This window comes from Rana temporaria, chromosome 4, assembly GCF_905171775.1.
Source record: "Rana temporaria chromosome 4, aRanTem1.1, whole genome shotgun sequence".
Taxonomy (NCBI): Eukaryota; Metazoa; Chordata; class Amphibia; order Anura; family Ranidae; genus Rana; species Rana temporaria.
Window position 1 is genome coordinate 219965606 of NC_053492.1, and position 15170 is coordinate 219980775.

The window sequence follows — 15170 nt, forward strand, 5'->3', positions numbered from 1 at the left end:
TTACTTCAAATCAATAAACTATAAAGTGCACAAATTAGACTTGGAACAAATGCATAATGTGTAAACACAAATATATGAAAAAATAATAAATCTCAGTGAAAAAAATTCCATATATCACGTCCACACGCTTTGGAAAATTGCATATATCACTAAAGGTGCGTAAATATCAGACATTCTACTGCTGTGATCACCCATGCTCCAAAGTAAAAATACTCCATCCATCAATTGAGAAAAATGGTCTCCTACCAGATAAGATGGATCACTATTACAGAGATCAAGACAGCTTGTGAGGAAATAATCACAAGTATGGTTGTCTCAGGTGTGGATATTTCACATGCCGTGTATCCAAATGCTTGTAAACTCCATGGGCCAGATTCAGAAAGAATGGCTTAAGTTTCGGCGGGCGTAGCGTATCTCATATACGCTACGCCGCCGTAACTTAGAGAGGCGAGTACCGTATTCACAAAGAACTTGCGCAAGCCCGCGTAATTCAAAGTAGGCTGGAGATACGCGGTCGTAAGTCCTTTGTGAATCTGGCCCCCATATGTTCAGGGACCATATATAGAGAAGGGAGAAGCCTCATAGTGTAAAACAGCCAGACATTTTATTAAAAAGGTAAAAGTTACACTTACATGCAGGTTAAGAAATTCAAGCATGAACAATATCACTTGTGGCGGTATCGCTCGTCCAACCAGTTCAAATGATGTTGCGTGTATTCTCCAGGCCGATGTGTTTCCACAAAACTGTCGTCAACTGGGAATGCAGGATGTCAGGTAACGTCAGCCAATCATCTTTTAAGAGGAAGTGACACCAGAAATAGGTTTGAGACAAAACGTATCACCATGGGCAAAAGCGTGCTTACAAAACAAGATCAAATCTTAGCTTGATTTAAGTACTGCACCTACCTCTTGTTTAGCCTCTTGCTGGCTGACAGGGATACTATGGGTAGTAGTAACAGCTTTTTTCATTCCATACTAGGTCTGTGTGAATGTTCACTTCCTCTCTGTTTAAAACTCAATTTCTTTTTAATAACTGCAAACAGCACATGCTGGGACAATCTAATGGAGAATAAATAAATATTTGTGTCCAGCTACAGTGGTGTCATAAAACATCTGACTGTTTTTTGCTGAAAGACAATACATTTTTAGGGAATTTTGATAGTTAGTTAAAAAGTAATACCAGGTAAAAAGGAAAACAGCCAATCAGCTATTCCTGCTGCTTAGCAATCTCTCTCCCCATCTCTTTCTCTCTCTCTCTTTCTCTCCCCCCCCTCAGCATCTTTATCCTCAATCGCCCCCCCCTCTCTCTCTCTCTCTCTCTCTCTATACCCCCCTCTCTCTCCCCTCTCTCTCTCTCTCTCTTTTTCCCTCTCCCCTCCATCTCCCCCTCCCCCTCTCTTCCCCCTCTCTCTCTATAAATAAATAATTACATTATTTCCAGGGCTGATTTTTATTCCCAGTCTGGCCCTGGCTGGAGGAGATCAGCACTGCAGAGATAGAAAAAAAAGAATGAATAAAAGGTAAAAACAGTATTTTATGGAGAAATCATAGCGTTTTTTTATGATACAAATTGCTTTAGCAAACTAAATGTTATCCAGCAAGCATTTTCAGATGTACTTTCACCTTATGAATAACTGTGCTTAGGAATAGAAAACCATCATAGCAAAACTGTTGTATCTACTGAATACAATATGATAACTATTTTCTTGCAGCCTATTCTATCTAGTTCTATTATATTTGCACAGGGATTCATCATTGCTTTTGTATAAAATATTCTTTGACATTAAAGGCATAGTTAACATTTTGATTTGTTTTTTTATAAATACACCCATACAATGATAACAAATGTATATGCAATTATAAAATGTTTGCATTGAAGACTGCAGAGCATTGTACAGTAACTGTGATCAGTGCATTTTAGATGCAATGTACAGGCTCCTATGTTGTTATTTTCAGCCCCAAGTTTGTATGAGGGTAATGATCCTCTTTTATAGGGATGGAGTTAGTAAACAATGGACTCTAAGTGCTGTGAGTTCCTCTACTATAGTGGCAGATAAGACTTGTAGCTTTTCCCTTCACAGTTCCATGTGAAAGGATGACACAGCTGTGTGTCACTCACAGTATAAACATCTGACAAATTTAGCCAGTCAAAAAAGGCCACAAAATATCCATAGCATACATCTTCTTTACATCACCTATACTAAGCTGACACATGCTATTCCATTTTAGTATTAAAGCGGAACTATACTCACCTTCTCCCCAGTGTTGTGGTGTCCCAGAGCCAACCACTGGCCACTGCCATCTTCGGCCAGGTCAGCTTCTGGGTATCGATTTTCGGCCACTTTCATTGGCTTGGCCAACACAATGTTACTCCTGCGTATGCCCAGGAGTTCATTTATGTTGGCATTCCTGAAAGGTGTACACTGAGCTGTGCATTCACAGGGCGTACAGGCAGGTAATGGTACTTTAATGCAGGAGAGACATAGGGTATGATTTACTAAAACTGGTGCAGCTGTGCATGGTATCCAATCAGCTTCTAACTTCAGCTTGTTCAATTAAGCTTTTAAAAAAAAAAAATGGAAGCGGATTGGTTTCTATGCACAGCTGCACCATATTTTGCACTCTCCGATTTTAGTAAATCAACCTTATAGTATGTCTCATTTGCACTAAAAATCCTGCCTGTTTGCCAAATGTTTTTTCTTGCTTTAAGTGATCCTGTAAATCCTCACATATACCCAGTGAAGTGAACAGTGTCAGATGAAACACAGAGATGAAACAAATCCTCCTACACAGGTTTTACTTGTTTATCTGCAAAATCTGCAGCCCTCTCTTCCCTAAACCCCTTCAAAAGGGCAGAATCATGTGAAAATCTTTCTCCATCTACTAGGAGCACAGAGGAGGGGGCGGAGAGGCTGAAGTTACAGTGTGTGAGAGCTGATTGGAGGAAAGGAACACAGAGCTGTGTTTTGAATAGACAAGTTGTGTGCTGAGCTTCCTCCCCGACACAAATTTTATCTCATGTGCCGGAAAAACTTCTTAGAAGTGACACGTGCTGATAACAAAGGAACAAAGCACTAGAGACAAACAACACTTAAAGCTTTGGAGAGAGATAAGTAAACACTACATATATATGTGCTTTGTTAAGATATCATGACTGAGGTTTGCAACCACTTTAAATTATACTTTACGTTCCATGCAGACTTTGTCCCTGCCAACCGAGTGGGCATTTCTGCAAAAAGCAATTTACTGAGGATGTTATCAACCACAGGAGATGCAATAAGATGCCATAAATCACAAGATCAACAATATTTCACAAGGAAAGGTAGACATCTCCTTTACCAATTGACATTTGTTTGGAATGACCCATCATGTGTACAAATCTTACAGTCCTAGTCCATCTCGGGAGTGAAAGAAAAAAAGGGTGGCTAGATATTTACTTTACTGTGGGACCATGCAGAATGAACATAACCACCCTCTAAATTGAAGTTGGATCACAGCTGGAAAAAAATGGTACCTGGTGATTTGGAGGTGGTTGAGAGCGAAAGAAGGTCCTTTTTTAAATTATAATTCTTTTAAACCAAAGTTTAGCGTTAATTTAAATTTGGCACATTAAAGAACCCATGTTTTCGGACTATTTATTTTAACAACAAGCTTCCTATAAGATTATTTTTGCATTTAACATATTTTAGGTATGCTATTTCTTTACCTGTAAAAGTCTCTTTTGTGAAGACATCCAACAGCTGTCATTTAAGTGGCACCCTACAATATTTTCCTTTGCTTCACCCCTGTCTGCTACATAAAATGTCACATTGGGTATGGAATAGCAGATGAGATAAGCCAGCACAGACAGCAATTAGACACTCCCAAAAGAGGAGAGGGCTATGAAGTGCAAGGAGGGAGGGGGCTGTGAAAGGGAATTGACTCTTTCGAAAATAGTCAAGTTTTATAGCAAGTTCAGAGACAAGTAAATAAAAAAATAAAAATAAATAAAAAAGAAAGCACTGTAAATAAGCATTCAAAACACTAGGGAATATGTCCATTTCTGACTCTAAAATGCAGATGTGTGTGGAATGCCATATATTGTGCAATGCAAGAACTTTTGGCAGATGCTTTATATTACAGAGGAAGATATAAATCACAAGAAATATCATACATCTTTGGAATGACATATTCTACTGCTTGTCCTTGCCTTTGCTTCCCAGGGATGCAGTATATCAAAGGGACACACTACATATGCATTTCCATAAATCACAAGAGAATTTCATGTAATGTACACCTTGGGCTGGATTTATGATAAGTAATAATATGCGTGTGCTTGTTGTAACCGTTGTTAAAACCTGCCCATGGGTCCCCTCTTCAAACCTCAAATTTAGTTCATTGTGTCAGTTTACCATCCAGCAGTATACTCAGCAGTTACCAGCAGTTAATATCTCATAATTCCTTTGAGTACTGTATAACTGTACATACACCAGGGAATGGGATTGGTAGCTCCAACTCAACTCATATTCGGAGATTAAAAGAGGTTTACGATCACAGACAGCATACATGTTCATTTTTTTAATACCAGCATTGCAAAATTAATGCAAATAATAGTTATATTTGACAATCCAATATACTGTAAGCTTACTTGAGTGCTGCTTGTCTGCTGGCCATCTCTTTCTAAAACTTCCTGAACTCCCTACATGCTTAGCAGCATCTCCACTGCTCTTTACTTTCAATTTCTAAGAACTACATGTCCCATGGTACCTTTCTACCTACAAGCTGTGATTCCTCTACTGACTCCTCCTGAAACTCATTCTCTCAACCCCTCTGTAGTTTAGAAGGCAGGCTCTGTGAAATGTGCGACAGAGCCTTCTCACTGGGCATATTTAATATGTCTCAGAATTCAAGAAAGGTAATGTGGAGAGATCTTCACAAAATAAGGTTACAAACTTCAGGATCATTCAGGGTAATAGGAGTAGGCTATAATTAATTGAAATAAGTGCAGCACTCTCTACCTTAGGTAGGTTGCTAGAGGTAGTTGTGTTTTTTTTTGTTATAGCCAGTGCAGGCGAATTTAGGCAGGCCTAGCTTTTCTAGGCCTATTTGCTTTGATCTGGGGGCTGGGAGTGGTTTGAGAGTAGCAACAGGTGACTGACATATGGCTTCATCCCTCTGGTGCCTCCCTCTGGTTTTCAGAAGGTTATGGAAAAAAGGTGGGGAGAGAGGATTGGAGTGACATGGGGTGTATCTGGGAGCCCTGACCAATCTCTTGGCAGGGGGCAGGCATTATATATATATCCAGCCTGCTGGGGAAGGAGTTGTCGGGTAAAAGAACTGATTGTGGCCTTTGAGGGAGCCCCCCTTCTGCAAGGGGGGGTGATCTTGGGCCTGGAGTTCGGGAGCTGGGAGAGAACCTCTCCATACAACCCAAATGAGAGGTGTCCTGAACAGGAGCAGGAACGAATCCTGAACTTTTAGGGTTTATTCGGAGTGGGGCCTAACCACGTGCTAGCAGTGCCAGGAATCAAGCATTGCAGTAGAGAAAGCAGCGTTGACTCATAAGTGATGTGCTGGAGAAGTATAAAGACTGCAAGTGCAGATTCCAAAAATCTTTCATTTATTTGAATTCATTTATCTGGGCATCCCATGTTCCCTTTACCCCATACAAGTTAAATTCCTCAATAAACAAAAAAAAAACAAGCTGATGGACTGTTCATTGTCTAGCAAAGTGTGCCTGCAGGTGAATGCTATTACATTTCCACAAACTATGATATATATACATTTGAAAATTGATCAGCCCGAAGTACTCATGGCATATCTAATTTCTTGAGGCCTAAAACGTCTAGGGTAGTACGAATAAGCCACCCCCACATCCAAAGACACCCTTTTGAAAAGTAGACAAAGACTTTTAGTAAGGGGCATGGAAAGTGGTAATTTTTTGGAAGATGAAGGAATGAACTTGCACAAGTGCAATACAGTATCATCATATAATGGGTGTGTTTGTCTCATACAACACTGCATAAAGATTTGCGCTGCATTCAGAGCCATAAAATCAAAATAGAAAGGTTTGTATCCATGGTTTACATATATAATGTATTTTATGCTGTACGCATGCAAACATTTGTTCTAAAGTTTATATATACAGTATATATCTATATATATATATATAGATATAGATATAAATATATAAATATATATATATATGTATACACAACGGCCAGTGCAAATGTTTTCTGTTGGAGTACAGAGAAAGAAACAGCCTAGCAATGAGGGACACTAGGCAGCAGTTGCCCCTGCATCCTAGCAGCAAAGATCACTATAAAATAAGAGATGTCTGCATTCTAGCAATAAAGGATGCTAGGTGGCAATGGCAGCCTGCTTCCTAGAAACCAATAGATTGCATTAATTCTGTACACATGTGCTCATGTAAATGATGCACCACAAATGTTACATGTATACAGTACAAACAAATGGCAACCACCCCAGCCTATAACTGGCATTTGCTGCAAGGAGCACATAGAAGGGCAATGCATGATAAAAAACAAACAAAAATCCCAAGCTCACTCACTAGTCAGCCTGCAACAAACCAAATTGACCCTGTCTAACAGTTCACATTAAAAAACAAGGGGTTGTGTTTGCACATGTTTGCAAATATATGTGTAAGCTGCAGAGGCCACATCACGACACCCCAGTGCACTGAAGTCCTAACGCTATAATTTGAGAGTCTCTAAAGTTGGAGCATATATATAATAGATAGTTTAGGTGCAGAAATGCCTGGAGGGAGCCCACCCCTCTTTAGAAGGTACAGAGATGCACTAGAAACCCAGCAAGAGCACAATGGCAGCAAAGATATCCAGTGCGTCCCTGCACTGCATACAGTGGGGTGGATTTATTAAAACTGATGCACTCAGCTCATCTGGTGCAGCTGTGTATGGTAGCCAATCAGAGTTTAACCTCAGCTTGTTCAATTAAGCTTTGGCAATAAAACCTGAAAGCTGATGGGATTCTATGCAGAGTTTCACCAGATTTTGCACTCTCTAGCTCTAGTAAAAATTAGTTTAGTTTGGAGAATTTAAAACACAGAATCGTTCAGTTAACAAGATCCTGTGTTTTTTTTTTTCCAAAAGATTTTTTGAGAAATATAAAAACAGTACAAATCAATAAAGCATTTTCTTTGCTACAGAGTAGTTTAGATAAAGAACATGTAATCAAAGGTTATTGGATACCTAACTATGAAATACAGCAGGGCAGTATCTTTTGTCAATAAGGAAACAACTGGATTGATCTTGTTTATCAGTTCTCCTAGGATTACAAGATGAAACAAAAGGAGGAATCAAAAAGAAGAAAAAAAAATCATGGAGAGAGGCTAATGGGAATATGGGAGGAGGGGGAGGGGCATCATTGCTGAATAGTCAGTGTGATCAATCGTTTCCTTCATGGTATTAGTAGAGAGGGTCTTGTGATGGATAGTAAAGACAATGGGAAGAGGCTGATGAGGTAAGTTGAATAAAGATGACCGTTAGAGTCCCCTGGTGGTATATTATCCGTCAGAGGAGACTGCCTCCTCTGGGCTCGAGAGGTGAGAGGGCCCAAAATAAGAGAATGAAAATTGGTCAAAGTTGGAAATATCCTCTGGAGAGAGAGCTGAGAGCATGAAGGGTTGCCACATGGAGAAAAAACTTGATTTAGATCTTTTATGTCTGAAATCAGCGTTGAAACGATCTTTAAATAGTAGGAGTAGGAGTTCCCGTTTGATTTGGGCGATCAGAAGGCAAATCAATGACCAGTCCCTGTGGGAGGGGAATTTTTTTGAGCTTTCAGTGGCAGTTATAGATGTAGTCCCAGTGGCCAAAGATGAGAAGCAGTGGGTCCTTTGGGAGTTTTAATAGTGTTACTTCAAAAATTTAGGATAGTACCTGATCCCAAAAGGTGGAGATCTAGGAGCATGCCCAGAAATGAGACAGGGACGGTTTCGGTTGCCGGCAGAGAGGGCAAAAGGCAGCATTCGGATCCAGTTTGGAAGAGAGGAAAGGTATATAGGCTCGGTGTATGATCTTTAGCTGGGTTTCCCTCCACGTTTCACTGGGAGTCAGTCGGTGTACCGTGTTGAGTCCTTGAAGGATTTTGTCCACTAGATCCGCATCCGGGAAGTCTTTTCCCCAATTGGTGACAGAGGAGGATGTCAGAGGGGATGTGTTTTTTTGCAGCAAAGATTTAGAAATGTTCAAGATTCTAAAGGAGCCTTTGGTGGTTCAAATCTTTTAGACTCTTTTTAAAAAACTGAAGCACTGTCCGACATGTATTGCATGTGATTGCAGGAGTGAAAAAGTTCTAGCAATGGTCGAGAAGGTTAAAGGTCACCCAGTCGCTACGTCACACAAGAAGGCAAATTTTGTGAGGCCCTTTTCCAGCCAGATGGTGAACGGCTTATTATCCAGTTTAGGGAGAAAGCTGGGGTTCCCCTGTATTGGCAGGTGGATTGACATATAAGGAGAGAGCATGGGGCTCTTCCGGTCTTCCCTCCAGGCAATAGCAGTGTCTCTCAGCAGGAGGTTGTGTTGGTACAAAGGGGGGACTGATTTCCACTTGCAGTGGAGAAGGGCCGCTAGTGAATATGGATGGGCCATTGCAGCCTCCATGGAGTAGTTGGAATAGCAGGAGGTCGTCACTGCACACGATGAGGACGTGACGCGCGTGAGGTGGGAGGTGCCGGACAGCTCCGTGGTTGCTGGAGACACCCGCCGCTTCGAGGCTCCGAAGTCTCCGATGTTACCACCGTAGGACCCGCAGACACCAGCGTGAGAGGCTGGGGCGCTGCGAGGATCGAGCGGGAGCTCCATCCCCGCCCAGGACCCGACATCCCCAGGGGACAAAGTTGAACGAGTCCCCACGAGACACGCTAGCCAGCCAGCCAGGGGAAAAAAATAAAAATTTGAACCGCTGGGTCTCAGGAGCGAGCTCCCAACGCCGTATGGCTGGGAGTGTGCCAGCAACCTGAGCGGAGGACACGCTGGGTGTCCGGAGGAAACCTAAGGGTCTGGTGAGGCGCTCAGCAGAGCCGAGATTGATCGGGTCTCCCTCCCCCCCCCCCGACCACCCCCCCTGTTGTCTTATTACAGCTTATTAGGCAATCCTCTGTGTAATGTTGCCCATACCTACTGTATCTGCAAGTTTCTCATAGGTAACGTTTGGTGTTAGAAAAACAGCTGAACTCTGTAATCTGACATGCGATCTATGAAGTTACTGGTAAAATAACCGGGGGGTATGATATCCGGATCAATTAAGTGATCCACTTGCTTCTACACTACTATTTATCTCTCTCGCCTAAAAGACATATCAAAGAGATTGACCTCTCTTCTATTTTTCTTCTCCTTTGCTTTATGAATTGAACTGTATTGAACTGTATTGTACCGCATGATTGGCTATGGGCTAATCTGCAGACAAATAGTGCTGATGGAGTGGTAGCGCTGTACTAAAGCTGTATACGCCAGATGGGCCTCCCTGCACAATATAATATAAGACAATACGATAACACAATGCAAAATTCTTAAACAGCAAAATCTTGTAAAGACCTAGGAACATACCAAAATAGCAAGGGTTAGTCTAAGTCATTACACCTGACAGATATCAATCTCTTTGGAATATCACAGGTAGCATCGATAGCCCCACAACCCAAAGCTATACAGACTAAAACGGGAAGCTGTGCTTTGACTAGGGGGAAATAAGTTGATTAACGCCCTCTTACAAGCGGTTTAAATAGAGACTGACGGGTACTCCGCTACTACCTCTTTAGGATCCTCTTAACGGCCCTCCCCATAATTGAGTGAATGACAAATTCCACAACCTGAGTACCAGGAGGTGGGAAAAAAAAACACATACTGGGCCTCATTAACTCCCGCGTAGGCAACAGAATTAGGGACGGAATTAAACGCCAGAACACCCTCAAACTGGGGAAGAGAATTAGACCTACAAATAAAAATAGGATGAATAGGTCCACGAGAGGTGCCGCCCCAAAGGCGCCTAAAAGTAGCGCCGGGACCAGCTCAATACAGCATTACATGACCCAAGAGGGCAATATCAAAAGTCCTGGAATAGCAAAGAAAAAACGGGAAAAAAAGAACGAGACTAAAACAGGGGAAGGCAGCTCGGACCGTTCTAAAGGGGAAACGACTTTAGAAAGTGAACATGAGCAAAGCAGACTAGAAGAGATGGGCCAGGAGACACTGCCGCCATCAAAGGCCGAGATGAACGCGATGATGCTGAGGATGGAAAATGTTATAAAAACAGAAATTGACAGGATAAGAGCGGGAGGACTTTTAGAGAGAGTGGTGGAGACGGAAAAAAGAATAGATGAACAAGATCACTAAATAAATAAATTAAAAATACAAGTCCAAGTTATGACAGACAATCAAAGAATGTTAGCATACCGGTTAGAAGATCAGGAAAAACGCAACATGCGACAGAACCTTAGAATCCGTGCGATAATTGAAGAGAAAGGAGAAGACTTAAGAAAGATAATGAATATACTATTCAACCCCTGTTAGACAAATCCGCAGAAGCAAAGCCCCTCAAAATTGAACAGGCACACCGGATAGGGAACCCCAAACAGACAGAAAGAAAGGGACCAAGAGATGTCCTAGTTCAGTTTCGGAACTATGAAGATAAAGCTGAGATCTGGGGAAGGCTGAGGGGGAAACCCCCCATTAGATATAAAGAGAATGAGATTCAAATTTTCGCGGACTTATCGAAAGAAACATTAACAAGGAGAAGGCATCTGAAACCCCTATTGGATCTAATGTGTACGCAGAATGTAAAATATCAGTGGGGGTTCCCTGCATGCCTTATTGGCCTAAAGGAGGGGAAAACCGCACAGTTAAGATTTCCAGAAGAGTTGACAGGGTTCTGTCAAAAAATGGACTTAATAGTTCCGGGCCTGCCGGACTGGATAGCTTAAAAAAATAAAGGTTGCCTAGACGGTGAATGGGGGGTGGGGTAGGGGAGGGACGGGTGGGAGGGACGGGTGGGAGGGCAGCCACGGGGCACTCTTGAGCATCACCACCATGAGGGGAGCCGATGGTAAAGGAGAGGAGGTTACCAATAGCGGCTCCTAAGCCAAGAATGGGCCAAAGGGAGAGAGGGGAGGGGGGGTCAGGGGAGAGAGGGAGGGCACCGGGGGAGGGGGTGGGGGGGCAGGGAAGGGTCGGGGGAGGGGGGGAGGGGACCATCTCGGAGACTCCACAAGAAAGATATAACTACACTCAAACTACCCTGACTGAAATTAGTTTTCTCTCATATAATGTGAGAGGGTTGAACTCTTATGTTAAGAGACTCAAAGTTCTTAGTGAACTGAAGCACTATAAGGCAGATGTTGTCTTCTTACAAGAGACCCACTTGACATCAGAGTCCAACATTAAGATGTATTCCCCTAATTACCCCACATGGTTCTATGGAGACACAATATCAAAGAGGTCCCGCGGGGTCGCTATAGGAATTGCTAGCGGTGTACGGTTCACAATGGGGGATAGACTGACTGATCCCGAAGGTAGATTCTTATTTTTGAAAGTAAAATTAGGAGGGGTGGATTACACCCTGGCTAACGTTTACGCCCCCAATGTGATACGATGGATGCGACCGTCGGAAGCCTGGCGGAAGACTGTCAATCAAGAAGGAACGCCCATCCCCGAAGACCAAACCCGGAAGCGGCGGAGAAGATCGCTCTCTACAACGGTAAGTACAGCGTCGATTTTAAAACAACTAGCCGATTCCCCTAGACAAAATGAGCATCAGACTAAGGGCAAACATTTTTTGGAGGGGGAACTACCGCTTTAACTGCCTTCTCCACAGATGTGGCAATCATAGTGTACAGGAGAGCAGCCACAGCCTGTGCTATGCGCTCTATATTATTGTGTCCAACGTGCTGCAATGGAGAGGCAGGTGGAAGGGCTTGAGGGGAGGCATGTGAAGAAGCATGTGCGGAGGGGGAGGAGGTTGTGCAGCTCACCTCCATAGCCACCGCCTGCACGTTAGTCGTCACATCGGAGTAGGCCAAGACCGGGGGCCTCGATTTGCAGTTGGGCCGGCGGCGCCATCCGGGCCGTATGTGTGCGGGCGCCGGTTTTCTCCACAAAGTGGTCCATCCAGTGGAGGATGATGCCCGGAGGAAGGTGGGGGTGCTCGGGGGGCTTCGGGCTGGCTATGTAGGCAGAATTTTGGGCCTGTTGCAGGAGCCGAGGAGAGGAGCAGCTACTCCATGCGGTGCCGGAACCGGAAGTTGGACCTGTGTTTTAAGTTGTAAAACCCAGTACATCCATGTGCATGAGTCCAAAAATCATCCAGTAGGGGCACTTGTTTTAGTGACCATGATCTCAGAAAGGATTTTTTTCTGCTTCTTGTAGTACCCTAAAGACAGGAAGTAATGGAAAATCTCCCCAATGGGACATATATTGCAAAAACTAAAACAACAATAACTGCAGTTTTGACCCTTACCTGCAATATACAAAATCCTAAAAGAAAACATTTGGCTTTTACAAGGAGTATAAAAGAATTGATTGGAAAGGTGGATCAGACTCGCCTAATGTGTCTCCAGTTTATGAATATCTCCTGAAACATGTCAGTGGTCTCTGACCATCTCCTGCCACCTGTTTGCATTCTCTGGCCACCTCCTACAGCATATCCACAGTCTCTGACCAATGTCCTGCAGCATGTTTCCAAACTTTGACCATCTCCTGCAGCATGTTTGCAGTCTCTGATCATCTCCTGAAGCAAGTTTGCAGTCCCTGACCATCTTCTGCAGTGTGTTCATTGTATTTGATCATCTCCTGTAGCAGCCCATAGACTTTGACCATCTCCTGGTGCATGTGTGGCTCCTTGGTGATATCAGATATCACACTTGAGACCCCCTGTATCATGACAGTCACTACTTAAGATATACATTACTTTGACCATCTCCTGCAGCATGTTTTCAGTCTCTGATCATCTTCTGCAGTGTGTTCACTGTCTTTGGTAATCTCCTGTAGCAGCCCATAGACTTTGAACATCTTCTGCAGCATGTTTGCAGTCTCTGATCATCTCCTGAAGCAAGTTTGCAGTCCCTGACCATGTTCTGCAGTGTGTTCACTGTCTTTGGTCATCTCCTGTAGCAGCCCATAGACTTTGACCATCTCCTGGTGCATGTGTGGCTCCTTGGTGATGTCAGATATCACACTTGAGACCCCCTGTATCATGACAGTCACTACTTAAGATATAAATTACTTTCACTGGCAGCAGTAAAAGGGTTAACAGACATTGTGGAAGTCTCTGTCAAGTAACAGTACCAAAACATGTAGCAGTATAAGTATTTTCCCTGGCACTCCTTTGTTTAGCTTTTCTAAATACATAAGAAATTTGGAAAGTATTCCCAGATAATTTTTTCTTGTGTTTAGATGTGTATGTGTTGGAAAATCTATACATGCATTTATATACATTTACAAGTATCCAGTCTAAATGCATAAAAATGCCGGCGTGAAAAAGGCCTCAGATTTATAGAAGAAGATGTGAATAATAGTGCCCTGTATATGCAAAGAAAGCAAGCCAGGATTAAGAAGGAGATGACAAGATATGACACTGTAGGGGAGATTCACTAAAACTGGAGCACTCAAAAAAAAACCTGGGGCACTTAAATCTGGTGCAGATGTGCACAGTAGCCAATCAGCTTCTAACTTTAGATTGTTTAATTAAGCTTTGGCTATAAAACCTGGAAGCTGATTGGTTTCTATGCAGAGTTGAACCAGATTTTGCACCCTCCAGTTTTAGTAAACAACCCTCTGTGATCTCTGTGGCCAGCAGAGAAGTACAAGGACCTTGTACATCTAAAGGGATGCCGATGATGCCTTGTTGAGTGGAACCACTTCTCTACCAACTATACACAGTGTACAGCAGCAGCCTTCTCTATAGAAAGGCGGCAAGACAAGGGTCCCGCCTCTCTCCATACTAATTGGAGATTTGGGTGTGAGTGTGAGCTGGTATTGGTTGTACTGTCTCGTCACGTCCTCAGACTGACAGAAATAGATGAGCCTTTCTCCAGGAGCTGTCCGAGGTGCTGCGAGGAACACAAAGTGGCTAAGACGCAGATAGCTGGCTGACAATAAGGACAGGGACCGACACATCAGCTACTATTCATGGTCAAGAGAAGTCACAAAGAGGCAATTACTGAACAGCAAATGTCAAAAAGATTGCAGAATATTCCAAATGACCCTGAAATGATTTAAGGACAGCAAGAAGTGCTAAGGAGATATTAAAGATAAATTCAAGGCACACTTTGATGTAGCTTGATTGTGATTAAAAAATAATTATTTCTTTAAGCCTAGGATCAAATTGGTACGACTTGGCATGTGATTAGACATGTCAAATCCCATGCCAAATCAACGGCTATTGCTGGCAATGGCAACGTCCGAATCGGTGCAACGCAGACTTTGCGGGTCAGCACCGATTTCCAAAAGCAGTTCCTGTACTACTTTTGGCGACTTTGGGGGGTGAATTGTATAGATATGTGTGCAGGAACCCACACAGGTGTCTGTCAAATCGCAGCGAAAGTCGGACTGCATTCCTGGGTTGAAATGATGCAAATTATGCAAATTCAGCTGAACTCGCACAATTTATAACCAGCAATGTGAACCTAGGCTTTAAATACAATTAGCATAAGCACCTGACTTCGACATGATAGCAGCCTCTTGTAACCCCCCTTGTATAGCAGCGCTCAGACTGGGAGAGGGAAAGTCTAAAAAATAGGAGCCAATCAACTACATTGCATGTAAATGTGTTGACAAGGAACATGCAGATATGAGAGGGAAAGGTGAGCAGTCTCTGTCCTGTCCAATGAGGACACTATGGGTGGAAAGGAGATATCACTGTGGGCTTATTTACACCATAACATGCTTAAATACTCATGAAAAAAAATGTGTGCGTTGATATGTATTGGCATGCATTTTTCAATGCATTCCTCTATTTAATGTGCCATCAAATGACTTTACTTACTGTATACTTGCATTGTTTTCATGTGCATTTTAAATGTGTTCATGTTTCTTGCTGAAAAATGCATGCATTCTGCATTTTTCCACACCACGTATCTGTGCTATTGTGTGAACCTGGCACACAGAAAACAGTTGTTTTCTCAGTGCCCTTGCAGAGTCCTGCTCTGATCATGTAAAGAGA